General features: G+C 43.1%; 1 long non-coding RNA gene across 6 annotated transcripts in view; it reads left to right on the top strand.

The window, feature by feature from the left end:
• Positions 1-25,366, top strand: part of LOC128348145 (uncharacterized) — a 107,307-nt gene extending 81,941 nt beyond the window's left edge. For 4 of the 6 annotated variants that reach the window (XR_008317958.1, XR_008317960.1, XR_008317955.1 and 1 more), the window contains exons 6-7: positions 5,867-5,944; positions 7,715-8,140. This is a non-coding gene — a long non-coding RNA (uncharacterized LOC128348145). Of the gene's footprint in view, positions 1-5,866; positions 5,945-7,714; positions 8,141-24,065 lie in introns of those variants that run through there. The other 2 variants (XR_008317956.1, XR_008317957.1) reach the window with 2 other exon arrangements.
• Positions 25,367-25,720: the final 354 nt, after the last annotated feature.

The following is a 25,720-nucleotide window of genomic DNA, read 5'->3' as shown; positions in this document are numbered from 1 at the left end:
AAACCAATCAGCAAGGGGAAAAGAGCCTTCCAAAATGACGCTTGAAACATCAAAGTGTTTCAATCGAAACAGGGTTTTTCCCCCTCGAAACAGGCCCTTTATTTAGAGGGTGTTTGGTTTCAAGCTTGAAACACTCGAAATGGTTCATTTCATTTCAAGTCAAAACATTCCGACATTGAAATGTTCTGCACATCCCTATAGTGCATGTTGTTGTTCATGCTACTACAAGGAATATTGATTTGCCGGGGGAAATGCACATCAACCTTCTATATTACCTACTGCTAAAAGAATTGGAGTTAGAAGAAACTTCAGAGAAATTGTGTTAGGTATATAATTAATGTGTTTTTCGTCTAACAAAAACATTTTGTAGCAAAGAACATTTCTATTAATCTTATCTGTGACTCAAAAATATGTTCACAACAAACTTCATTCTGCATCTGTTTCACGTACACAAATGTGTCAGGTTTACATAAACTACACTGATAAAAATGAAAAATAAGGGAAGAAAATGATAAAAATTGCACATGCTGGTTCCGTAACACATCTTTTATTATAATAATTCTTGATATGGTTTCCTTCAGGCTCATTATTTTACTTGCCTGGTTTAAGACACTTAAGTTAAATAGAAAGACCAGTCAAAAAAGTAAAATACAAAACAATATACTTAAAAAAACCGAACCCTCACTTTTATAGAGTTTTCTTTTTTGCGTTTTTATAGTTTTTCTTTTTATGGCATATATGTTGGGGAATCCCTATCTCCAGTGATGTGTTTAGGTATGCAGGGCTGTCAGTTTTTCGTTTCTGCTCCTGACTTTCTTCATCTTGCTACTACTCTTTTTCATTTTCCCTATTTTCTCACCTTTTTGATCCCCCAATTTGGAAATAATCAGCTTTAAAAAATAAAATCTGAGCCCAAATCCTTTTGAATTCTGGCTAGGTTTGTAAATAAGCACATGCTGTTCCAACTGCACCCACTCCAGCCCTGTTTTAACCATAAGGCAAAGCAAGCATGTGCTTAGGGCATCAAGGGAAGGGGGGAACCACAGATTTTCCCCCTAGCTATCATGCCCTTAACTCTTTCACTGAACATAAGAACAGCCCTGCTCTATCAGACCCAAGGCCCATCTAGCCCAGCATCCTGTTTCACACAGTGGCCCACCAGATGCTGCTGGGAGCCACAGGCAGGAGTTGAGGGCATGCCCTCCCTCCGGCTGTTACTCCGCTGCAACTAGTACTCAGAAGCATCTTGCCTCTGAGGCTGGAGGTGGCCTATAGCCCTCCAACTAGTAGCCATTGACAGACCTCTCCTCCATGAAGTTATCCAAACCCCTCTTAAAGCCATCCAGGTTGTTGGCTGTCACCACATCTTGTGGCAGAAAATTCCACAAGTTGATTATGCTTTGTGTGAAAAAGTACTTCCTTATGTTGGTCCTAGATTCCCTGGCAATCAATTTCATGGGACAACCCCTGGTTCTAGTGTTATGTGAGAGGGAGAAGAATTTTCCTCTATCCACTTTGTCCACACCAGGCATGATTTTGTAGACCTTTATCATGTCTCCCCGCAGTCACCTTTTTTCTAAACTAAATAGCCCCAGGTGTTGTAGCCTTGCCTCATAAGAAAGGTGCTCTAGGCCCCTGATCATCTTGGTTGCCCTCTTCTGCACCTTTTCCAGTTCTACAATGTCCTTCTTTAGATGTGGTGACCAGAATTGTATGCAGTACTCCAGGTGTGGCCGCACCATCATTTTGTATAAGGGCATTATAATATTAGCAGTTTTATTTTCAATCCCCTTCCTAATGATCCCTAACATGGAATTGGCCTTTTTCATAGCTGCCGCACATTGACTTGACACTTTCAACGAGCTGTCCACCACGACCCCAAGATCCCTCTCCTGGTCCGTCACCGACAGCTCGGATCCCATCAGCATATACTTGAAGCTGGGGTTTTTCGTCCCAATGTTCATCACTTTACACTTGCCAACACTGAAGCACATTTGCCACTTTGTCACCCACTCGCCCAGTTTGGAGAGATCCTTTCGGAGCTCCTCACAATCTGTTTTGGATTTCACTACCTGAAAGAGTTTGTAGGGGTAAGAGTTTGTAGGGGTAAGTAACCTCGCTGCTTACCCCTACTTCTAAATCATTTATGAATAAATTAAAAAGCACCAGTCCCAGTACAGATCCCTGGGGGATCCAACTTCTTACTTCCCTCCATTGTGAAAACCCTCCATTTATCCCTACTCTCTGTTTCCTGTCTTTCAACCAGTTTGAAATCCACACGTTTACTTGTCCCCTTATCCTATGACTGCTAATTTTCCTCAGGAGTCTTTGGTGAGGACCTTTGTGGAAAGCTTTCTGGAAGTCCAGGTATACTATGTCAACTGGATCACCTTGATCTACACACTTGTTGGGCCTCTCAAAGAACTCCAGATGGTTTGTGAGGCAAGATTTCCCTTTGCAGAAGGCATACTGGTTTTCCGCCAGCAGGGCCTGTTCTTCTATGTGCTTTACAATTTTATCCTTGAGGATGCTTTCCGTCAATTTGCCTGGAATGGATGTTAAGCTAACCAGCCTGTAATTTCCTGGATCGCCCCTGGATCCCTTTTTGAAAATCAGTGTTACATTTGCTACTTTCCAGTCCTCTGGTACAGAGCCTGATTGCTGGGATAAGTTACATATTTTGGCAAGGAGGTTGGCAATTTTACATTTGAGTTCTTTGACGACTCTTGGATGGATGCCATCTGGCCCTGGCGATTTGTTAGTTTTCAGTTTTTCCAGACAGTTTAGAACATCATCTCTTGTCACTTTTATCTTACTCAGTTCTTTAGCCTCCATCCCCCAAAAGCCTGGTTCAGGAACAGGTATATGCTCAGTATCCTCAGCCGTGAAGACGGACACAAAGAACTCATTGAGTTTCTCTGCAACCTCCATATCCTCCTTAATAATCCCTTTCACTCCCTCATTGTCTAATGGTCCAACTGCCTCCCTGGCAGGTTTCCTGCTTCTGATGTATTTAAAGAAGTTTCTTATTGTTCCCCTTGAAACTTTTAGCTAAATGTTCCTCAGACTCTCTTTTCGCCTCCCTTATTGCCACCTTGCATTTCACTGCCACACTAAACTTTAGTCAATTTTTTGGTAATTATTTTTATCTGCCATGTTCGACTTTACTCTGCATTGTTAAAAAAACGTTTTCTTTGGCTCGGTGAGCAACTAAAGTTTCGAGAAACTACTAAACTATGTATCTGAAGTAAAAAGTCATTGGTTTGCAAAAGGTTACTGTAAAGAGCAGAACAAAATATTGATAAAACTTCACGTAAAAGATTGTCGTATGTTATGATGTCTGACCTTGAAGATGAAATATTTTTCTCAATCATTCGTTCTGTTGAGGCTATTTATAAGAAATTATAGGCAGTGGAACTGTTTTGTTTTACCTTAAAAATCTATAAGAAAACTTTTTAAAAATTAAATAAATATTAAGGTATAAGTAAATAATTTGCTTGAGTCAATGTCTTGTCAGTTAAGCAATGGAGGGCGCTGAGTGAGGACACCATTGTTAGGCTGTGCTTAAGGCATCAGTTGCCCTTAATCTGGCCCTGACCCACCCTTTCAGTTTCCTCCAATTCCCTTCCAGCAACAAGGGGAGGGGCCCAAAGGGATGTGCTGCTCCTCCCCAGGCCTAAAAAGTTTGGAAATAGAACCTTCTCCATGCAAAGATGTCTGCGAATTGCAATTCCCCATGGCTTTGTGAGAAGCTCTAGCAAACTACAGTTCACAGGTTTGTGTGTGAGCATCCTTCCTGTTTATCGGACTTCTTAGTCTAATGAAGGCCTGAGGAGAAAACCACTTTCTTGCACTGCACGCCTCCCCCCCCCATCACCACTGCTGCTGCTGGAAGGTAAATTTCAGAGAATGGAAGGTGGCAGAAGAGCTTGCAAGGGAAGGAGGAGGGAATCTGTCAGCAGAGAAAGTGCATTATAGAGGAGGCTGGCAGGGAAGCCCTTGGAATAGACCAGATCAAGATAACGGGGGTGGTTTTTCCCTATCTCTAGTTCTTTCTTCCTCAGTTGTGTTACCTGATTTGTCCACACCTTCTTCATTTCCTTCTTCTCTGCTTTCTCATTTACGTCAGTATCTTGCCTTCTGTGATTTCTCCTTTTCTTATTTCCTCAAATCCTTCTTCAGTTTGTTCTCTTTTCTTCTCTGTTTTCTCTGCCTTGATTAATGTAATTTTATTTCTGCCATAGATAGATATCGTATATGATGTGTTTACTAGTATGCCCCACATTAGTCCTCCTCATTCTTTTCACTACTTCCTCGTGTTTCAGACCATATAGGTTATTCCTCAGGAGGAAATTTCAGGGACAGCTCCAGTTTTCAGGGGTAGGGGATCCCTGCTGCCTATGTGTGCCCCAAGAGAGTTGCTTTGGCACCTTCACATTTTTATTTATTTATTGTTAGATTTATATACCGCCTTTCATTAAAACAATCACAAGGCGGTTTACAAAAGTTAAAACACATAATAAAAATGAATTAAAAGTATTTAGCTAAAAATATAAAAACAATCTGATATTAAAATATATAATATACAAATACAAAAAACTACATGGATAAAAAAACACAAAAGCAGCAATAAAACAATCATGTAAAGGCCTGGATAAAAAGCCAAGATTTAACAAGATTTCTAAAAACTTTGATGGAGTCCGAGGCGCGAATGGCCACTGAGAGAGCATTCCAGAGTCTGGGGGCAGCAACTGAGAAGGCCCTGTCCCGAGTGCACAACAACCTAGCCTCCCTCATTGTCGGCACCCGGAGCAGAGCCCCCTCAGATGTCAAGTGGGCAGAAACCCTTGGAAGCATGAATGTTATGCACAATGAAGTGGCCTCAGGGATTCACAGATGGTCCTCATTAACACCCTGGGCCCTGAACAGCAGCCCAGTGATGACAACCCTTGGCAACATTATCTCTTGTTATCAGGTATAAAAAGTAATCCCTATCAATGCTCTTAGGAACATAGGAAGCTGCCATATACTGAGTCAGACCACTGGTCTATCTAGCTCAGTATTGTCTTCACAGGCTGGCAGCGGCTCCTCCAAGGTTACAGGCAGGAATCTCTCTCAGCCCTATCTTGGAGAAGCCAGGGAGGGAACTTGGAACCTTCTGCTCTTCCCAGAGCGGCTCCATCCCCTGAGAGGAATATCTTACAGTGCTCACACTTCTAGTCTCCCATTAATATGCAACCAGGGTAGACCCTGCTTAGCTAAGGGGAAAAGTCATGCTTGCTACCACAAGACCAGCGTTCTCTCCGTCTTTTAAGTGTCTTTTAAGTGTCTCTTAAAAGACACTGCTTTTTAGCAATTTAATTGGAATATTCCAATTAAGCTTAGCCCGCTTTCCAGGGATCATGGGAATGGCCTCAATATGTGCTTACCAATTTAACCAGAAAGCTGGAGCCTAGGGTCTGATCTTAAATCAGCTCTTAATGCACAAATTCCAGTTTCTCATTCATTGACATACAGTCCAATCCTATGCATATTTATCTTGAAGTCCTAATTTTGTATGCATAGAATTGCAGCCTTAGTTGAATACCGTTTACATAAGAAGATGCTGTATACTCCAAACCTTTACAAACTAGCAGCAGATGAAGAGAAAAAGAAAACATCTGCCAACATAGCTACTTATCGAATGCAATGTGCTTTCTGAGAATTATTTCATTAAAACAACATGTGAGTGTTCAGAATATATAATTCTGATTTTTCAAAGACCAACAATCTGTTATTAATAAAATAAGGGTACACTAATACTTTTCTGCCTAATATTTTTAATTTAAAAAAATTTTTTTACTGTACTGGAATTCTTTTACCACAGGACAGAAGCTTGGCATGAAGAGCACACATTAAAAAAAAAGGACGACACAGCTAAAATAAATTAAATATTAATATTTTGGTGAGTAAGACATGTGTAATAAGTTACTGAACATGTTAGACTAAACGTTTTGTTCTCTTTTTTTTCTTCATATTTTCTGAAAGCAAGGGATTTTAATATCTGACGAAGTTTTAAAAAAGCTGTTTATACTCATTATTTGCAACTGACAGTTTATGCATATTAAAGCGTTCAACTTTTAATGAATATACTTGCCCTCTAGAGACAAGCATAATTTATTTGCTGCTTAATTTACTTTGAAGAACTAATATTAGACGGATAAACCATATGCAAAATTTGTTCATTGCCTATCTTCAGTGTTACCTGTGGGGACAATTATTTTAGCCCTTCATTCTGGTGATATGTGCATTTATTTAAAAATTAATAAAAAGTAATTATAGCCTTGATTAATAGGATAGCAATTAATCAAGTATACATGTACATACTTGCAGAATTGGCCACAAAGCCAAATGTGTGTATAGTGTGTTGTAGATAAAGTAAATTTAATCATATACAAGAATGACCTTAGCCATATGTTTTGATTTGATATATAGCCTCATCAACCATTGCAGAAAATGGACAAGTTTATGCAGATGATAGGTTTAATGTGATGCAAGATGGCTGAATATGTCTCTATAGCTAGTGCCATGAGGGACAGTGGTAGGCAAACACCTACCCAGAAAACTTCCTTGCTCATCCCTAATTGGATGAGAACCCATTCCCAATTACATTGCTGGCTGGAATTCTTGACCCGAATGTATTAATTTTTATTGGCAATTTAGAGACTCCTGTAGGCCTTCCAGACGGGCAGCCTCAAGAATTGTTTTCCTTTTAAATTGGGTGCCATAGCCAGTGAGGTGGGAGGAAGATCGTATTTGGCTACTGACACTACCAAGTGTTGAACAAAGGGAAGAAGAGTCCCATGTCAATACTGTCAGATGTCGAGGGGTGGCAGCAGAGACACGGAAAGGCTGGTTCATCAGCTCTGTGGCTGCTCTTTGGCCAGCAGTGCCCTATGCATGTGTGGAATGGACCTCATTGGGCCATGCAGGACACTGGTGGCCAGTCAGCAGTCACCTGCCTGCATCATGGTGCTGATTCATTCTCTCTCTGTTTCTGGCACCACTGCTTGACGCCTCGGTCCAAATGCAAAAGGTCTAAGAGGTATATTGGTCTCACGAACAAGATTGTTAGTTAAGTATGGACTGGACTGAGTTGCAAGGCTTTTCACAACGCCATCTCTATTCCACTCTAGTTACAGTGGAAGCTGCAAGCCATGCAGCAAGACCCAGCAATTCAGGAAGAATTCACACTGCAGTGCCTCTTATGTCTGTTAAGATAATGAGGCGGGTCTCACGATCAAGGAGACCCGCCTCCAGAGGGTTAGTGGGGAGTCAGTCTGCTCCAGGTGGCCGAACCAGCCGCCCACATGACTGCCGGCTCCGTTCCGGAGCCGGTGGGGGCTGGGGTGGATCGGGGGCTGTGTGGCCCCCGGAAGCTCCAGCATGCCCTGCTCATGCGTTCCCACTGTGTGAATAGCCTCAATGTCTGAGTGGCCTCCAGAGAGAATGACTATAACTAGATCTTAGGAAGCAACCATGGTTCTTTAAATAAAAGTCAGGATCCCTGTGCATAGCCGAAATGTTAGCGAAGGATTCAGAAGCCTCCCCTGCTCTAGAAGCTATGTTAGATTTCCATTATATCCATTAAGTTCTATAGGACTATGATGTTCTCTAGTAGACAAAAACCCTTTGATTAAATTCAGTATGTTTTTTTACCCTGCAATGTTGCTAGACAGTTTGCACAGTCTAGTCCTAACAAAGAAAGAACATGAGGCCAGCCAAAGCAAGGACGTGAGAGAAGAAAAGTATGAAAGTTAAAACAAATTAAAGCACAGCAAATGAAACAGTACACGCTGCAGGGCAGAACTGGCAAATAACAAGATTATTGACAGCTGGCCTAGTGATGAGACATATTCATGTGAGGAGGATGCGTTCCCAGTTGGATTCAGGGCTGACTTGAGGAGGGCCGCTGCCATCAGCATCGTGTATATAGGGGGCCTTCCATTGGATGAAACTCTGAAGGGAAACCAAGACAAGAATAAGCGCTGGTTATTCTACAGAAGATACAAAGATACTACAGAAGATGCAAAACAAAGAAAATATTCAGGTGCAGCGCAGCATACTTCTTGTTGTTTGTTAATATCCTAATACATGACAAGAGAAGGGAATATATATATATATATATATATATATATATATATATATATATATATACACACACACACACACACTTATAACCCATGTTTATGACACAAATACGTATAAATATATATATGTATATATGTATATGTATTTATTGTTCACTTATAACCCACTTTTGGTCTCCAAAATAGCAAACTGTTTCACCAGTTTTAGCTGGTGTGCCAAATGTGATCCTTTCTGGACAGAAACAGTCTTCCCATGATTATCCCTACTTTATTAACTTCTAGATTAGACTACTATATGTACTCAGGGACAGCATCACGGGGAAGCCATGGCCATCCTTCTGGCTAACCCCTTTTCAGGGACAGCAATAACATACCTTGATCAACAGATTGTGCTGGACATCTGACAATGGGAGTGTCCCCCAGTGCCCTCTGAATTATCAGGGAGCTTCTAGGGACTGCTTCCCTGCTGGGCTGACAAAATCCAGAGCAAGTCAAGACTTACCCAATACTTTTCTCCTCCTGCTGCCATGCCCACTGGCTAGAAGGCTAATCATCATCAGAGGGGCCTAGTAGAAAGAAATCCCATTGGCAAGTGGGGAGGGAAAGAAGTTGTTGCCAGTGCTGATTGGCAGAAGTTGTTGCCAAGGTCGCTGCTGCCGCCACAGCAGCAATTCCTCTTCATTCCCTGCTGCTGAAAAAATCAGCATCTCCTCTTTTTCATCCTACAAAGATGGGTGAAGCAGTAGCTGCTGCTAACCACCTAGTTATCTAGGTGGGATGGGCCCAGTGCCTGGCACAATCTGGATCTGGCCCTGAATGTGCTGTACATGGAGCTGTTTTGTACAAGGGGCTGTTAGGTCTAGACTAACTGTCCAGAAACTGCAGTTCAGAATCCAGCTGGAAGATTGCTAACTGAGATAGGGTATTAGAGACATCTCTCACCAGTCCTCAAATGGCTACACTGGTTCTTGATGTGTTTCTGGGCACTACTCAGAGTGCAGGGTGCTGATCTTTAAAGGCCTTCACAACTTGGGATCTTATAAGATCACCTACATCCACCACAGTCTGCCCATACATTAAGCTCATTGTTGGAGGCTCTTCTCCAGGTACCCTCACCAAATTAAGTACAGCAGGTGGCAACCAAGGACATGGCCCTCTTGGTGGTGGTTGTAGTATATATGTCCTGTCTCTAAGATTAGGTTGTGTTTGGTTGGGTGTAGCTTAGGCTTCTGTTTTCTAAGTGCAAGCTGCCCAGAGTTTGTTGCAGTCTTGTCTGAATAAAGAAGGCTTCTAAACCTGCTTTGTCTCCTAGTCCTCCAGGCCCAAGGTCAGGCCAACAAAGTGACTGGTTATAAGTATGCCTAACAACCTTACCTAGGGGGAAATACTACAGTGGTATCCTACCGCAGTGTTCTCCCCATTGAGACTTACCTGATGCCTTCACTTTTCTTTTCAACACTAGGTGAAGAGTGTTTTATTTTCCCAAGCTTTTAAAACCAACCACAATATTAGGTAGCACGTGGACATTCTGTTCTTGTGTGTACATTTTGGGGATGGCATGCCAGGTTACTAGGGAGGAGCTGTGTACTTTCACTCATTCAAGGATGCATCAATTGAATGATTCTTTATTCAAGATTCATCAGTTCTTCGTTCAAGGATGGTCAAGCCATATTATCAATTAATCAACATGCTGAAAACAAGCAGCCTGCATGTGCTGAATACACATGCAATGCCACCATTTCAATGTTGTTAAGGATTCTTTGGCATGGAAGGGATATAGAAAGATATATCATGGGGCACAATCCAGTCACAGGTATATAGGAAGCTGCCTTATACCAAGTCAGACCATGGTCCATCTAGTTCAGTATTGTCTACAAAGACTGGCAGTGGCTTCTCCAAGGTTTCAGGCAGGAGTCTTTCCCAACCCTGCCTGGAGATGCCAGGGATTGAACCTGGGACCTTCTGCATGCAAAGCAGATGTTCTGCCACTGAGCTACAGTTCCATCCCCAAAGGTGGCATACATGGGTCTCCCATCCAGACACTGGCCACACCAAGACTTACTTAGCTTCATGGCTATCTCATGTGCCCTTAGACATATGAGATATCTCATATGTGCTCTGGGACCCATCCAATGATAAATAGCTCTAAATCCTATTCATTTCAATGGTTGATAAGCTAAGAACATGGTTAAATCTTACATTCAATAAGGACTTTAAAGTGCTTAACTTTGGCTGGGTCCCTTTTCACACGTAAGTGTTCTATGACATCCAATTTCTGTGTTATAGTGGGAGATCTGGAGACCACTGCTATATTACTCTGGATTGTATTACTGTGGTAGGTACGATTGCTCTGGAATGGAATCTGAGTTTTTAGGAGGGCATCTGTTCATCCACAGTGTGCTGTTTGGAGTCGTGATGCATGGAAAATTTGGTTGATGATTTGCTAATATTTGCATAGGTGAAACTTAGATTATGCCCTCAAAGCTCACCTGGGGAACAAAGTCTAGCAGGTACTGCTTTATTGTTTTCTCTATGGTATTTATTGCTGTAAAAATCTCAGCAGTATTTATTTTCTCAAGATAGGGGGATGTAGTTTTCCCTTATTTACTGAAGGAAAAACTGAAGCATTGCTTGGTTAAAGCAAATGAGCAGCTCAGCTCACTCCATGTGTCTCATCTGTATTGACATTCTCAGTTCAGAATTCTAAAAATGCAAATACTGCTTCTCTCCCAATCATTTCTGTGAACTGAAGTCTGTCTATGGAATTAGCTGTCATTTGCCAATCTACTAGTCTGCCAACTGTCAAATAGTTAACCCTGTTCCATGTCACTTGTCAAACACTGGACATAATTGCAGATATCAATGTCCTGCACCCTATTGCATGTCAGTTTTTATTTCAGAAGCTTAATATAATTCAATGTCAGCTATCAAATACTGTCAAAAAGCAAATACTGGTGGCGGGGCAGCGGGGGGACCAGCTCTATTTTTCACTGAGTTATTATCACAAACCTTAAGTTAACAGTGTGAGTTTCTTTTAATCAACTTTATAAGGGTGTTTGAGAAACAATGAGGCTCTACACACGATCCATGTGTAGAGCCTGGGAGGGTTCTGCAGGGAGAATGGGCTTAGCCCCCTCTCCCCACAGCTGAGCAGGGAGCTCGGCCTGGGAGGCCAGATTGGCCGCTCACACAACTTCTGGCTCCTTCATGGAGCTGGTGGGGGCTGTTGGGATTGGGGGCCACCTGGCCTCCAGAAGTCCTAGGATGCCCCACGTGAGTATGCAGGGCATTCTGGGGCGGGTGGGGCTGAGCCCGGGAGGCTGCTTGCAGCCTACTAGTCTGGGGTCTACTCACATGTCACTGTGGTGGCACATGACACGTGAGCAACAAAATAAGGTTAATGGAGCACTCACTCCATTAACCTCATTTAAGGGGAGGGTGAATTAAGCAGGCTAGCTGCCCGCGAGCCCGGTGGTTCCCACGATCGGTAGAAATCCCACGATCGGTAGAAATTGGTAGCAGAGGATGGTTTAGTTGTTGCAGCTATTTAGAGAAAACATATGGCAATTCTTGTAGAACTAAATACTAAGTATTTATTGGTTGAGTACACTTGGATAGGAAAGACCTAATCCTAATCTAAAGGACTACATAATGAATAGGTAAGGGAGGATTGTGACTCAGCACAGGAAGTGCTGAAGAGTCAGATAAGGGGTCATAGAGTAGGGACAGATAGGGAGACCCTGACTCACTGTCTCTACTCACAATGCCCCTAGTGGTCATTAGGATAGTTGGTGCAAAAGGTCGATGCACTGGAACTCCATCTCCAACACAATATTCTATTGTACTGGCAAAAAGTAGAAATGTGAATGCTAAAAATAATCAATTAGAGTTTCTGTCTGTGCTTTCTTAATTTATTTTTAAATTATGATTCTTTTTAACCTTTGCAGCTGTTAACCGCCTCAGGTGTTTCACAAGAAATGGAAAAGCTGGATATGCATTTTAAAAATAAGTAATTAAAAATATTACAGGGGAACTCTTAGTGGATGTAATTAAGGATTAACAAAACTGATGATCAGCTGCACTAAATAAATTGTATCATCTGAACTTTCAAGGAATGTGTCCATGTACACAAGCTGGGAATACTGTTTGGTAAATCTAGGATGGGAAAGAATGCTACTTATATATTCTTCTATTCTTATATAAGTACTTATATAAAATGTGCGTAATGCAACTGGGGCAAGTTTTTCTGCACTAGATGACTCTTATGGCTCACCATTCAAATATCTATAGATCATTCTTCTGCTGTGTGTTTAGTTCTTATTTATTGGCTGTGGTTGCTAAATGGGACCCTGTGCTCAGAGGCAGTGCAAGTACCAGTTGCTAGAAGGCAATGGTGGAGAGAACTATTGTCTTCATGCCCTGCTAATGGGCTGGCTTTCTGCAGGCATCTGACTACCAACTTTGGGGAAACAGGATGGACCAAACGAACCATTGGTCTGATTGAGAAAGGTTCTAATTCTCCTTCTCTTAAAGATATATGGATATTACTTGGGGTCAATTCACTCTGTCTGTAATGGGGAAAGGGACTGTTGTGCATGCAGTGGTACCTTGGGTCCCAGAGCATGGTCTAAGCTAAGGACACATGAGATAGCCACCTTTGGGGATGAGGCTGTAGCTCAGTGATCGGTCATCTGCTTTGCATGCAGAAGGTCCCCAGTTCAATCCCTGGCATCTCCAGGTAAGGCTGGGAGAGACTCCTCCCTGAAACTTTAAAGAGCCACTGTCAGTCAGTGTAGACATAGGAAGCTGCCATATACCAAGTCAGACCATAGGTCCATCTAGTTCAGTATTGTCTACACAGACTGGCAGCGGCTTCCCCAAGGTTGCAGGCAGGAATCTCTCAGCCCTAGCTTGGAGGTGCCAGGGAAGGAAGTTGGAACCTAGATGCTCTCCCTATAATGGCTCCATCCCCTAAAGGGAATTTCTTACAGTGCTCACACTTCTAGTCTCCCATGCATATGCAACCAGGGTGGACCCTGCTTAGCTAAGGGGACAAGTCATACTTGCTACTACAAGACGAGCTCTCTTCTCAGACAATACTGAGCTAGATGGACCAATGGTCTGACTCAGTATAAGGTAGCTTCTTGTGTTCTATATTCATGTACATCCCTACTGTGACTACAACGCAGACTTAGGACATGCTCACATCTAAGCCTATATGGGTACAGCTTATTTCTGAAATACTTCCACCAGTTTATACTCCCTTAATCATGGATGTATGGGATTTTTAAAAACCCTGCTGGATCAGGCCCAATGTTCTTCCAGCCCATCATCCTTCTTCCCATGATAGACAGCCATCCGTCCAGGAAGCCCACAAATGGCATGATGGCAACAGTCCCCCACTGTTGCTCCTCAGCACCTGGCATTTAGTGGTATACTGCCTCTGAATGTGGAGGTTTCAGATAGCCATAGTGGCTAATCAAGCTATTCTCAAAAGACATGTATCTGTCTAATATCCGTTTAAAGCTATCTATGCTATGTCCATCACAACATGTTACTAGCCATGAAGTTCTTCTCCTTCTTTCAAAGTTCAAACAAAGCAGCTCACCTGCATAAAAGATGCACGCTAGCCTTAAATTCTGTGTTACCCATGAACTCGGCAGGCTGCCTTGGGCAGGTCCATCTCTACCACATCCTAAATCCTCAACTGTAAAACAGACATTTAAAGTAAAGAAGGCATCTGGCAACCTTACATGACACAGAGCATTTTGCAGGGCTCTTTGACATTTATATTTGAATAAGGTTTTGGCAAGCATCAGTGATCAAAGCTTAAGCAATTACTCGTTTAGAGATCAAGAGTTACATCAACAAAGTTAGTGGGGATAGAATAACAATAATATTATTTTGTGAAGGGGAAGCACAAATGGAGAGCAACTGCTCACAGCATTAATAGTCATATTAACAGTCTATGAACTATTGTGTCTGCAAATAGCTGTTTAGAATGGTACATAATAACAGTTGTGCAACTGCCACAAGATCAGATGCATCCTCCTTGCCAGTACATCGGAGCAGTCAAGACCATTGTGCCAGGAACGTCCAGTATTAACAAATACAGCCCAGGAGCATAATATGAAACTGTTATGTGGTTGCTAACATAGAAGTCAGATATAGTGGAGGAGAGCAGAGACAGAACTAGGGACAACTCATCCAAATGCCACCCTAAATTCATTTTAGCTATCAAGAACTCACTTAAGTTGAGGTGATCTTACATACCTAATATTTCATAGTCAGATGTGCTTCATGGGATTACAGCATATAAACAGCATAATTAGAGGGCCTGTCCTACTTGTCTCATGCCAGTGCCTCAATTGTTTGTTTGTCTGTCACTGTCATATTTCTATACTGCCTGACATGTGCATTCCTGACATGTTGCAGAGCTATTGAATACTTTTAGCTAGGGTACCTTGTGACAGAGAGAGAGAGAGAGAGAGAGAGAGAGAGAGAGAGAGAGAGAGAGAGAGAGAGCTCCTCTTCTTCCTCAAGCTTCATTTGAGGTAATGAAAGCTTTCCCCTCCTCCATCTGATGTTGAGACACCTTCCTTTGGAATCTCAAGTTGTCACAGCTGCTTATTTAATATGTAGCCTCTCCTTTTCCAATGGCTGAGAATGAGTAACAGTATCTTAAAAGCCTAATACCAAACAAATTAAATAGATTAAACCCTTAAAATATTAATATTCAACTTTCATACCACCTTAGCTTTGTCCACCAAAACCTACCTGGAATTTTTTTTAAGTGCTTGACTGTTTTGTGGAAGTGCAACCTCATGAAAATGAATTCCACAACATCAACAATAGAAGATTTATTGTGGATTTAATATATTCATTCATAGCAAATGAGAGTGGATTCATGGTGTCTCATTGAAAATCTCATTTGCTACCATAGAATCCACACTCAGAACACCTCAGAAACAACAGAAACTTGTACCCCATGGGTTAGAAACCCATGGGGGTGGTTGGCATTCTATGTGCACCACACCACCACTCACTCTGGGCCACCCCAGCACCCCCCAAGTGCAGTTATGGGGCTGCTGAAACCTCCATTATACCTTATGAGGAAAAACCTTAAAGATGCATAAACTTCAACAATTCACCAAAAATCAGCCCTCTGCCCAAATTCTTTGAAAAAATTCTGGTAGTTTCCTTGCCCCTACCTTGCACTATCAGCAACCCCACACCACTCTAGGCCACCCCTTTCCCCACAACGTGAAGCGATACACCCTCCATTATACCTTATGAGGAAAATCCTTAAAGACGCATAAACTTCAACAATTCACCAAAAATCAGCCCTCTGCCCAATCCCTCTGCAATTGGGGTGGTTGCCTCCACCCATTAGGCACTACCACACCACACCACTCTTTTTGCCCTGGGACCCAAAATTCAAGTAGACATCACATCAGACCTTTTTGCATTGAAGTCAATGGGAGGCAAAAAGGCGGGAAATTCAAATAGACGTCATTGCTCAAAATGGAGGGGGAAGAAGAAGGCATTTATCGGCCACAAAATGGAGGGCTGAAAGAACCGATAATTTGGAACCCAAACGGGGGTGATTCATTTCGGCTCTGAAAAATTTTGGTGGTCTGGGAGGGTGATTCGTTTCGGGGCTGAATCCCCCGAAAACGGCTGTTTCAGGTACAGATCATTCTGTACCCAAAATGTTTCACACATCCCTAGTGGGTACTCTCTGGGGAATTACCTTGGCCTCCCACACAGAGTTCCCTCTAACAGGTATCCCCAGATGTTAACTACAACTCCCATAATCCCCAAGCAAATTCCATTGCAGCTGAGGATTCTAGGAGTTGTAGTCAACAACATCGGGCAATCCCTGTTAGAGGGAACACTGCTCCCATACTTCAATCTTGGGGATGTAATCCTTTAAATCCAGGACTGGAGCAGGCTTGGAGAGACTGTTTCTCCAAGCCAGCTTCTGATAAGAATTATCAGTAAAATATTGGGTCATTGCCAACCCAATACTGATAGTGTTAGGGAGGCCAATACAGCCTTCATATATATATTTTGAGGATCTCAAAACTTTGTGACATCAGTCATGAAGAAAACTTCTCAAAAACTTCATGACATCAGCAGTTGCTCTCTGATTGGCCACGAGGCGACAGGCCTATTGAAGCGATTCCTCTATAAGTGGCACACAGATAGCAGCCACTATTGCTGCAGCTCTATTACAAACATGTTAGTCAGCTTCCAGGAGCTAAACTGGTACACTCCAGCATGTTCCTATGGACAAAGGTAATTTATATCTTGCTCCATTCCATGGGACCTAGTCTTCAAACTGTATTCACTGTGGAGTTGTCCTACCGAATCCAACTGATTAATCCTCACTAAAGTCAGTGGGACTACTCAAAACAAAGGAACTTCAAATATCTGGTTCTGTAGAGTATATGTTTGTTATCTAAGCTCCTTTTTTTCCCATAGAGTAGCTTAGGATACACAGATGAATTCATATTTGTTCATGAGGTTAGTCTTATCCCAATACTTCTCATAACCCTTCTGGGAAAAGTGAGATGTTCAACATTTCTTATATGCCACAGGATTGGTCAGTTTCCTACCGCACGTTCTAAACATTAAATATGGTACTTTCCTCAGCCTTAAGCTACAGGATATCTGATTCTTGCTAAAGCCTGTCAAAATAAGTTGTCCTTTCCAGAGTGATTATAGGCCAACAACTTGAAATGGATTGATTCAGAGCTCTGCACTAGGTGTTCTGCTGTGAGGAATGCAACCTGACTCCACCTTGAACATCCTTATTCACTTTACAGCTGGGAATGAAATCTAGCTCTACAGTTCCCTTTCATGTTCCTATCTCTTCTATCTGTGTGGTGTGTTAAACAGAATATGCTACAAAACTATTGGCTAATATTTCATTCTGGTTCTCAGTTTTTCTGCTTCTGGCTGTTCCTCCTCCCCACAGTTGTACAACTGTGAGGATTTTGATGTCCGAGTGTACATTGCTCCCTGTATTAAAAGGTAAGGAGGTGGAAGGGGCCACGTGAATGGGAACAGCCAGGTTCTCATTGGAACATAATGTGCTCAGTCAGACACAATGCAGAGCCAATTTGTTTTAACCACCTGTCAAAAAAACAAACAGAGATTTGCTCCGCAGATGATCTGCAACAATGTGGTTTGTGTTGTTTGGCCCCTCCCCAGGGGCGGAGCCACCGTTGAGCAGATGGGTTCAAAGAACCCTGCCATGAGCCACGAATGGGTTGCACAAGCCCTCTGGAGTTCATTCCCAGACATATAAATGCAATAAATGCGTCCAGCCAGTCAACGCCGGCTGGGAATGAGCTCTGGGGGGCTCATGCAGGCCCTTTGGAGACCGAGCCATGCCCCTTTTGTATGTAACATCACACGGGCATGGCCTAGTCTCTGGAGGGCCCATGTAAGCCCTCCAGAGCTCATCCCCCATCAACACTGGCAGGCTGGGTGCATTTATTTCCCATTATCTCCTCACTGGAGAGAAATATTAATTTAATGTTAAAGCAGGTACCTGTAAGAGCTTTCATTAATTTAATGTTAAAGGTATCTGGAAGAGTTTTCATTAATTTAATGTTAAAGCAGGTACCTGTAAGAGTTTCCATTAATTTAATGTTAAAGATACCTCTCACCTCCCCCCAGTGCTTCCCTTATTACCTCATTAAAAAAACAACAACAGGTACATGCAGAATGTTCCAGTGGGAACAGACATGTTCCGAGTCACCCCTAGAGGTGTGCACAGAACTGGCTGGTCTGGTTTGGTTCAAGTCTGAACCTGACCTGAACTGGACCAGGCCAGTTCTGTCCAGCACCCCCTCCAACTCCCCCCCGGTTCGGTCCGGGGGGGGCGGTTGCGAGCTTTTAAAAATATATTATTATTATTTAATTAAGCTTAACTCCTCCGGGGAGGTTCTCTGAAGCAGTGGGAGAGTCAATGGATATTCCTCCTCCCGCTGCCAGCCTCCCATCTGTCCAAAACCGGCCCATTCAGCTGTTCTTCATCTCGTTCAGGCCTTTCCCACAGTGCACCAGCCATTTTGCAGGCTGCCATGCCTGCACAATGGGCACTTGCATGGCCTGAGTCATGCCAGGCCATACAGAGGCCCATTGTGCAAGCGTGGCAGCCTCCAAAATGGCCACCAAGCCATTAGGAGAAAGGCCTGAACAGGCTGAAGAATGGCCAAATGGGCTCGTTTGGGACGGATGGAAGGCTGTTGGGGGTAGGGGGGACCGCCTTGGATACCCCGTGCTCCTACCTCAGAGAACCCCACAGAGGGGTAAGAGTTTTTTTTTAAAAAAAATAATAATTTTTTTAAAACCTCATGAACCCCCCAAAAGGGCTGGGGGGGTGGGGTTCGGTCTGGAGTCAGACTGAACAGGGGGTGGTTTGGTTTGACCCCAAACCATCGAACCAAACTGGTTTGAACCTGTCTGCATATCCCTAGTCACCCCTGGTGTTTTGGTCGGAACACCAAACGTTCAGGCTGTTTTGCATTCTGTTCTCAGTGTTCTAAGCTTGGAATGGAACACAAAACCATTCTGTGCTTGCCTCTTATTTAGGCATCCAGGTAATCACGACTGCTATACCCTGGTACAGGGTACATGAAAGCATGCCTGTAAGCCCCACCCTTGCACTGACATGCTTTGGACAGTCTCTTCACACCACAAGGAGAGTGTGTATCTGAAGAGACAAGTGCTTTACTCAGGGAAAGATTCTCCTTGTGATTACAAATGCTGTTGCCCACTAGTTCTGTTCCTATGGTAAGCAGAGGAATGGGGTTTCAAAGCATGTGAGTAGGGTAGCAGGATTTACAGGTGTTGATGGGGCATACAATGTACTGCACTCATGATTGTCTGAATGCCAGAACAGGGTTCTCTATATCAGTGAATCTCCACAATGAATGCAAGAAACAGTTAAACCTTTTGCCATCACCTAGGACAAAATTTCGTATTTTAGGCACTCATACATTCCCTTCTCTTTTGCAGTCTCACTTTCAATTAAAACTCAAATAAATAAATCAGTGCAGCATAAAACTGCTGCAGCACCCAGGCTGTCTTCAGCAACCTTTACCTTATATATGATCTGGCCTACCTGCCAAATGTATAAATCATTAAAATAATGTATGAATCATAAAATCATAGGTCTGGAACATACCTGAAGGTCTTTTAGTCCAAACCCATTATTTAAGGCACAAGAAAGACACTCCAGCCCTTTAACATCTAATATAATCAACTCCCTGGAATATGTCATGTGTCAAATTTTGATTTGAAAGTACTAGTGCTCATCATCAACACCTCCGCTCCCCACTGCCATTTTATTGCTTTCTTATCCAAACCATCTTATTGCAGTGAAATAGTCTTGTGATTGCATCTGAAAAAATCAGTATTTACAATGCCTAGAAAACAGACAACTAGGATAGTTTCCACACCAAAGAGAGAGAGAAACGAATGTGATTTGGACCATGTTTCTGTGTAAACATCTTTGTAATAACACAACTCCATAAAATTCTGCATAAGATGCAGAATATATTTCAGTTTTTTGCATGAGCAGAAACCTGATTTCACACACTAATTGTCCCCTCATATCATGGCTGTTATTTGGAAGAAGATGGTATTCACCCAGGCTTTTAATTAGATTTATAGTTTTAATATTTTTAATGTTGGATTTTAAATTTTAATTGTTTAATTGATTTAATGTTTAAATGATTTTAATTGTAAACTGCCCAGAGACCCAAGTTTTGTACACTTGGTTTTTACACTTAGCTCTGTAATAGATTATGGTCTTTTCCTATAGATGTGTGGTGTGTATGAGCTTAAATCCAAGTACTTCATTTCAGTGTTATTGTGGTTCAGGTTGAATTGGTTAAATACAATCCAGATTCAAACCTGTCTGGATTTGGGGGGCAGGGAGAGGGAAGTTCAACCAGATCACTAATAAATTCTATATAATCCCAGTTCTGCTCATCAATGCTGACAGCTTCATAAATCTATGCTCAGCTTGAGACTTGAGTGAAAAATTGTTTTGTGGTCTCATCACAACTCCAGTTTCTTTACATCACAAAGCTACCATGTGTCCTGATACATTTTAGCAAAAAATGTAAGTACAAAACTGGAGGGAGAAGCATGGAGATAGCCAGTGGGAATTTAGAATTGTTGCAAAAAGTACAGGAAAGCAAAAACGATTAAGTCCTTTTGATATGAGGGGAGTCTTTTATCACCTTGTGGGACCTTCTAAGCAAGGTTATAAAACAGGAAGTGTCCCAAGAAAGTCACAACTGCAGGTTTAAATGTCCAAATAAAAATATTTTTTAGTGAGTACAAAGTAAGAGGTTTTACTATGAGTCTAATGAGGGGATTCCCACATGAGGCAGACACACAAAATGTTCATATGCCTGGGCTTGATGCTTTACTTATGCTGTAACTATTAGATGCATACCTACTACTGAGTAGTACCTACTACTGAGGGGGATGCGGGAAGGGAAATGGTACTGGGTGGTCTGCTGAGTGGAAAAATTCAGTAGGGGGGGGCAGAGTGAAAATCAGGGACAGCAAGAGAAAGATTGGTCAAAGAACAGACAGATAAGTTGAGGATGTGCCCGGGAGAGTTTGGGGAGACTAGGGAGCTGGCCAGAAGAATGAGCAGGGGACTGGGAGCAGGGAGGAGAGATACCTAGACACATTCAGGTGAAGAGGGAAGAAGGGCCAATTAGAAGAACCAGCAGAAAGACTGAGGGTAGCCAGGAGAGAGAGCTGAATGAGTTCAGGTAAAGGAAGGAGGAGGAGCTGGTCAGGGGAACCAGCAAGAGGCCAAAAATAGGGAGAAATGAACCCAAAACAGTTTGGGTAAAGAAAGACGGTGGAGCTGGTCAATGAACTTGTGGGGAGCCCTGAGGCAAGAGCGGGTAGAGAGAGAAGAAGTTGGTTGGGAATCTGGTGAGATAAGGGGAAATGGCTTATTTCACTATGGAGAGAGAGTCGACTGCTGCCTCTCTAGTAAAGGGCAGATCCAGGGGCTAAACTATGCAAATATCAGGAGACTTCCAGGTACTGGGAAGTGGAATTTGAGAAGGGAGTGGTTCGGGGGCCACTGGCAGAGGAACCGTGAATAGTGTGGAAATGATTGGGGATTTGCTGAGTGGAGGAAAAGGGGGAAAGGAGGGTATAGGGACCAGGGGACCTACAGTGAGAAAGACTGGAAAAATTAGCTAGAGGCTATTGTCCTTTGGCTTTGCCTTCTGCTCTCACAGAATTGGCAAACCATGTCAAGCACAGCTGCCATCTGAAAGAAGCTGCAGTCAGTTGGGGCAGATCCTAAGAGATCAGTGTTCCCCACTGGAGGCTACCTTTTTAACCAGGGAAAGGGTTGACCACCCACCCCCATCTTTACTGGTAAAAAAAAACAGATCTAAGGGGGGATGACCTCTTAGCCTACTTAGTTTATACCACAAGCATTCACATACACTCTTAAACCCAAGGGAGGGGAGGGGAGGGGAGGGGGAATTGGGAGAAAAAGGGAAATATCCTGGGAACAGAGGAAGGAAGGGCTCTCCCTGTACAACCTGTCCAAATGTGATAAAGGAAGAATCTGGATCCTCAGTGGAGAAGATGGGATGTGTTGTCAGCAAACTCTGGGATGAATCTCAGAAGCTGCACAGTTAGGGGGCTTTTGGCTGGCTATTTTATATCGGACAAAATGCCTTGTGTGGCTAAGGCTGTGTTTTAAACAGTTGCTGAAGGTGATCCCTGGTAGAGAACAATGGGTTTATGGGTAGTTAGACATAAAGATGGGATTTCCTTAAGATGGAGTAGAGTGTTGCCTCTAGGGATATTGGCTTGTGGATTCTGTGGATTTGAGTAATCCAGGAGGCATGACTCAGTGGCATCAGGGCCCAAGTCAGGAGTGCAGCTAAAGAAACTGGGTGGAAGGTGAGCTATGGCCACCTTGACCTGAGTCTCAAGAAGGCTAGAGTCTTCACAAGAAGAGTGGGTCTGGGGTGTCAGGATGCTTGGGTCAGGTCACTGTAGGATAGGGAGCAATGGCTAGGCTGCTGGCTTCCTTCTGAGGTTTCTTCTAGCCCCAGAGACAGACTGTGTCTGCTCCTGGACCCTCAGATGGGCAGGCAGGCCTGGACTATATGTGTTTATTATTTATTATTTATTTATTTGATTCCAAAATGGCTCAAAATGTGTTCCCTCTTAGGAGGTGGTGGGGTTTTCCCAGGGGCCCATTTTTGGACCTCCTAACACTTTCTCCTTTTTTCATAAGGACACTGTTCACTAAGGCTGACATAGCAAAATTACTTTTCTTTCCCCAGCAAAAATGGAAAACAGATCTGGTAGTGGACACGGTTGTACATGTAAACCAGCAAAGGAAACAGCTTTGGCTCAGACATTTATTCAGCTGGCCAATTCTTTCACATGTCAGAGAAGGGGTGGGGGACACAACATGGATCCAAAGTAATATGTGATGCAAATTGTCCATGTGGAAGCCCATGCACTTGAGAGGGCCCTCTCTTGCCCCTCCAATATTTTTGAGTGTGAATTATGCTCTCATACAGATGGGACTGTATGTATCACATAATAATTCAGGTGTGTGGTGGAGAGGAGGGAGGTTGTACCTATTCCTTCACCAAACAAAGATTGCTCAGCCAAGAAGTGACTAAATGGGAGCTGACACAAACTTTTCGCATGTTTTAGAATTATGTCTGTATGCTGAACGTTTAAAGTGCAAAACTGTTCTATGGCCAAGTGATCCAGCTTTGGACATGTGCCAGCCAAAGTTAAACACTTTCCAATGCCATGAATTTCAATGGATTAATGTCAAATGAGACCTAAAACTACTTTGTTTCCACTGAATCTCACCATGTAGGACTTATTACCAAGGAAGTGTATTGCAGATGGAAATGGGAGAATGTAAGCCAAGTAGGCAAGTACCATGTTACCTCTGTGGCCTGTTCTACAGCAAATACACTCATGACATATTAAACTCATCTAGTTATTTAGATTTTTGAAGTAATTATTTTACGCGGTAGTCAGTAAATGTTAAATCTAGGCCTGCTTATTTATTTAGATTTTAAATGAATTGTGTATGGTGGAAAGAAAGGAAAGAAGATTTTGTTACATATTTATTAATGTTGACAGATATTTATTTATGGGGTTTTGCCACAATACACATTAGGATAAATACTCCAGTACTTACAGTATATAGATTACTGTTGTGGACTTCAGTAGTGTCTAAACTAAAGCAATCACTTTCAGTTTTCAAATGCTCTTGGTTTATAGTGGCCATATTCTTTCACCCTGCTAGCTTGGTTGAAGTGATGGAGTATATTGGTGCTTTCTCCCTAGAAACCTAAGAGACCTACTGAATTCCAGAACTGCCTTGGAAACACTCACAGTGACATTGGTGGCTGCTCATTTGACTTGTGGGATATCAGGTAGACATCAGCCATTGACATGGACTACCACTAATGTTGGGGATGGACTGTAGCTCAATAGGAAACCACATGCTTTGTATGAAGCAGGTGTCACATTCCATCATTGGCCTCTCTGGATATGATTATGAAATACCGTCCCCCACTCAGAAACCCAGGAGAGCCACTTCCAGTCTGTGTAGACAATACTGACCAATGGTCTGACCCACTGTAAGGCTGCTTCATATATTCATCTCCCAAGAGTTTCTCCTAGCACTTCATCAGTAAAGGCCCCTCTAGTTTTTGGAGGACTGGAGGTAGATGAAGCATGAGGTGAGGTGACTAAATCACATGAGAAATTTGACCCCAATAGAAACAAACCTATTGCAGCATAAATGATAGTTTAAAGGTGATTCTATATCTGCAGTACTAGAGAAGAAAACATCCTTTTCTGCTTCTTTTGTGTCTACAAAAGGCCTTCAGCAAAGCCAATCTGGTGAATGGCCAAGTGAATCCAGGGTGTTCCCATCTGAGAATCAAGCTGTGATCAGTCTGCTGTGATACATTTGCTACCCATTTGCAAATAAAGTGAAAATGTAGAAACTCACATCTAAATGTAAAATCAGAGGCTCAGTCTTCTTAACCCATGAATTCAGGTCTGTTTCTGTCTGTCCCTGCTTCCAGCATCAAAGATGTGCTTGGGAGATATGAGGTGGAGAGCCCATCAGTTGGACCCATACATGTCCTGGATGGTGAAAGGCAGTCAGGAGACATTGGTGTTTTTGCTGATACTGCTTCTAGAGGGCAGGAAGCCAGATGGCTTGCTCTGCAAGCTACACCTAATTTAGGTCTCTTGGGAAAGGGTTGAATTGAGGCAGTCACCCTTTTCCCACCCCTTCCTTACAGATTCATTGCTGATTCAGGCATCACTTTCCAGTCCCAGACCCATCTGAAGAATTCTAGCCTTATTGGTCCCTGTCACTCAGTCAGCTTTCAGCTCAGGCATGACACCAATACTGCTAGTGCCTTGTTGCCTTGGACAAAGATTCTTACATAAAGGTTAACAAGCATATTTTGTGACCCAGAGTTGGAGCACTTGTTACAAAAGAGGCTTGTGTGCCCCTCAGTCACTCAGGCCCATCATCTCAGTGTGTTCCTGGATTGAGCACTGTGCCAGGTTGCAATGGTGGCCAGGAACAACTTCCATCTACTCCCACATAGTGAGAAGAAGATTGCCCTGGCTGTCAAAGTGTAAACACATGAAGCTACCCTTATGAGGTATTAGACCATTTTTTCCTCTGATCAGCAGCAGCTCTTTGGGATTTCAGGTAGGGATGTGCGAAGGGGTCTGAATTTGAACCCGTTTGACATCGAATGTGGCCAGTTTGAAGGTTCTGTGTAGAACTATCCCTGAACTGAACCAGCCCCTGTTTGGCCTGATCTTGGACTGAACAATCCCCAATTCGAGTTCGGGGGTTCATAAAATAAATTTTAAAGACATTTTAAAATGTAATTAAACTCACTGCCACCCAGTCTGGGGGCTTCTGCGTGGCTGCAGGGGGTATCTCCAGAGGTTCCCCCTCCCCCCACCGGCCTCCATTGAATTACAAATAGCCTGATTCAGGTGGTCTTCGGCCTGTTCTGGGCCAGTCCTCCATGGCAGTGGCCATTTTTTTAGCCTTCCGTGCATGTCCAGTGAACCTCTACATAGCCGGGTCATGTCCCAGGCCATGCACAGGCCCACTGGGCATGTACGTCGCCCTCCAAAATGGCCACCATCACAGAGTACAGGCCCAGAACGGGTCAAAGATTGCCTGAACTAGGCTATTTGGAATTAAATGAAGACCATTGGAGGGAGGGGAGACCTCTGGAGACCCCCCACCCCATGGCCACAGAGAAGACCCCGGACTGGGTGGTGGTGAGTTTAAGTTTTTTAAAATGTTTTTTTTTTTTTAATTACCAAAAACCTGAACCAAACTGGGGGATGTTTGAGGTGGCAACACCAAACATGCCCAGTCTGGTTCGAGTCCAGTCTTGAACCAAAGTGGGCAATCCGGTTTTGTGCATGCCCCTGGTCTCATGCGCATCTCCCACTGTTGTGTTCTCAATGAGGGAACTCCCTTATAGTTT

This window comes from Hemicordylus capensis, chromosome 2, assembly GCF_027244095.1.
Source record: "Hemicordylus capensis ecotype Gifberg chromosome 2, rHemCap1.1.pri, whole genome shotgun sequence".
NCBI classification, from domain to species: Eukaryota; Metazoa; Chordata; class Lepidosauria; order Squamata; family Cordylidae; genus Hemicordylus; species Hemicordylus capensis.
This window is presented reverse-complemented; position numbering and strand designations above follow the sequence as displayed.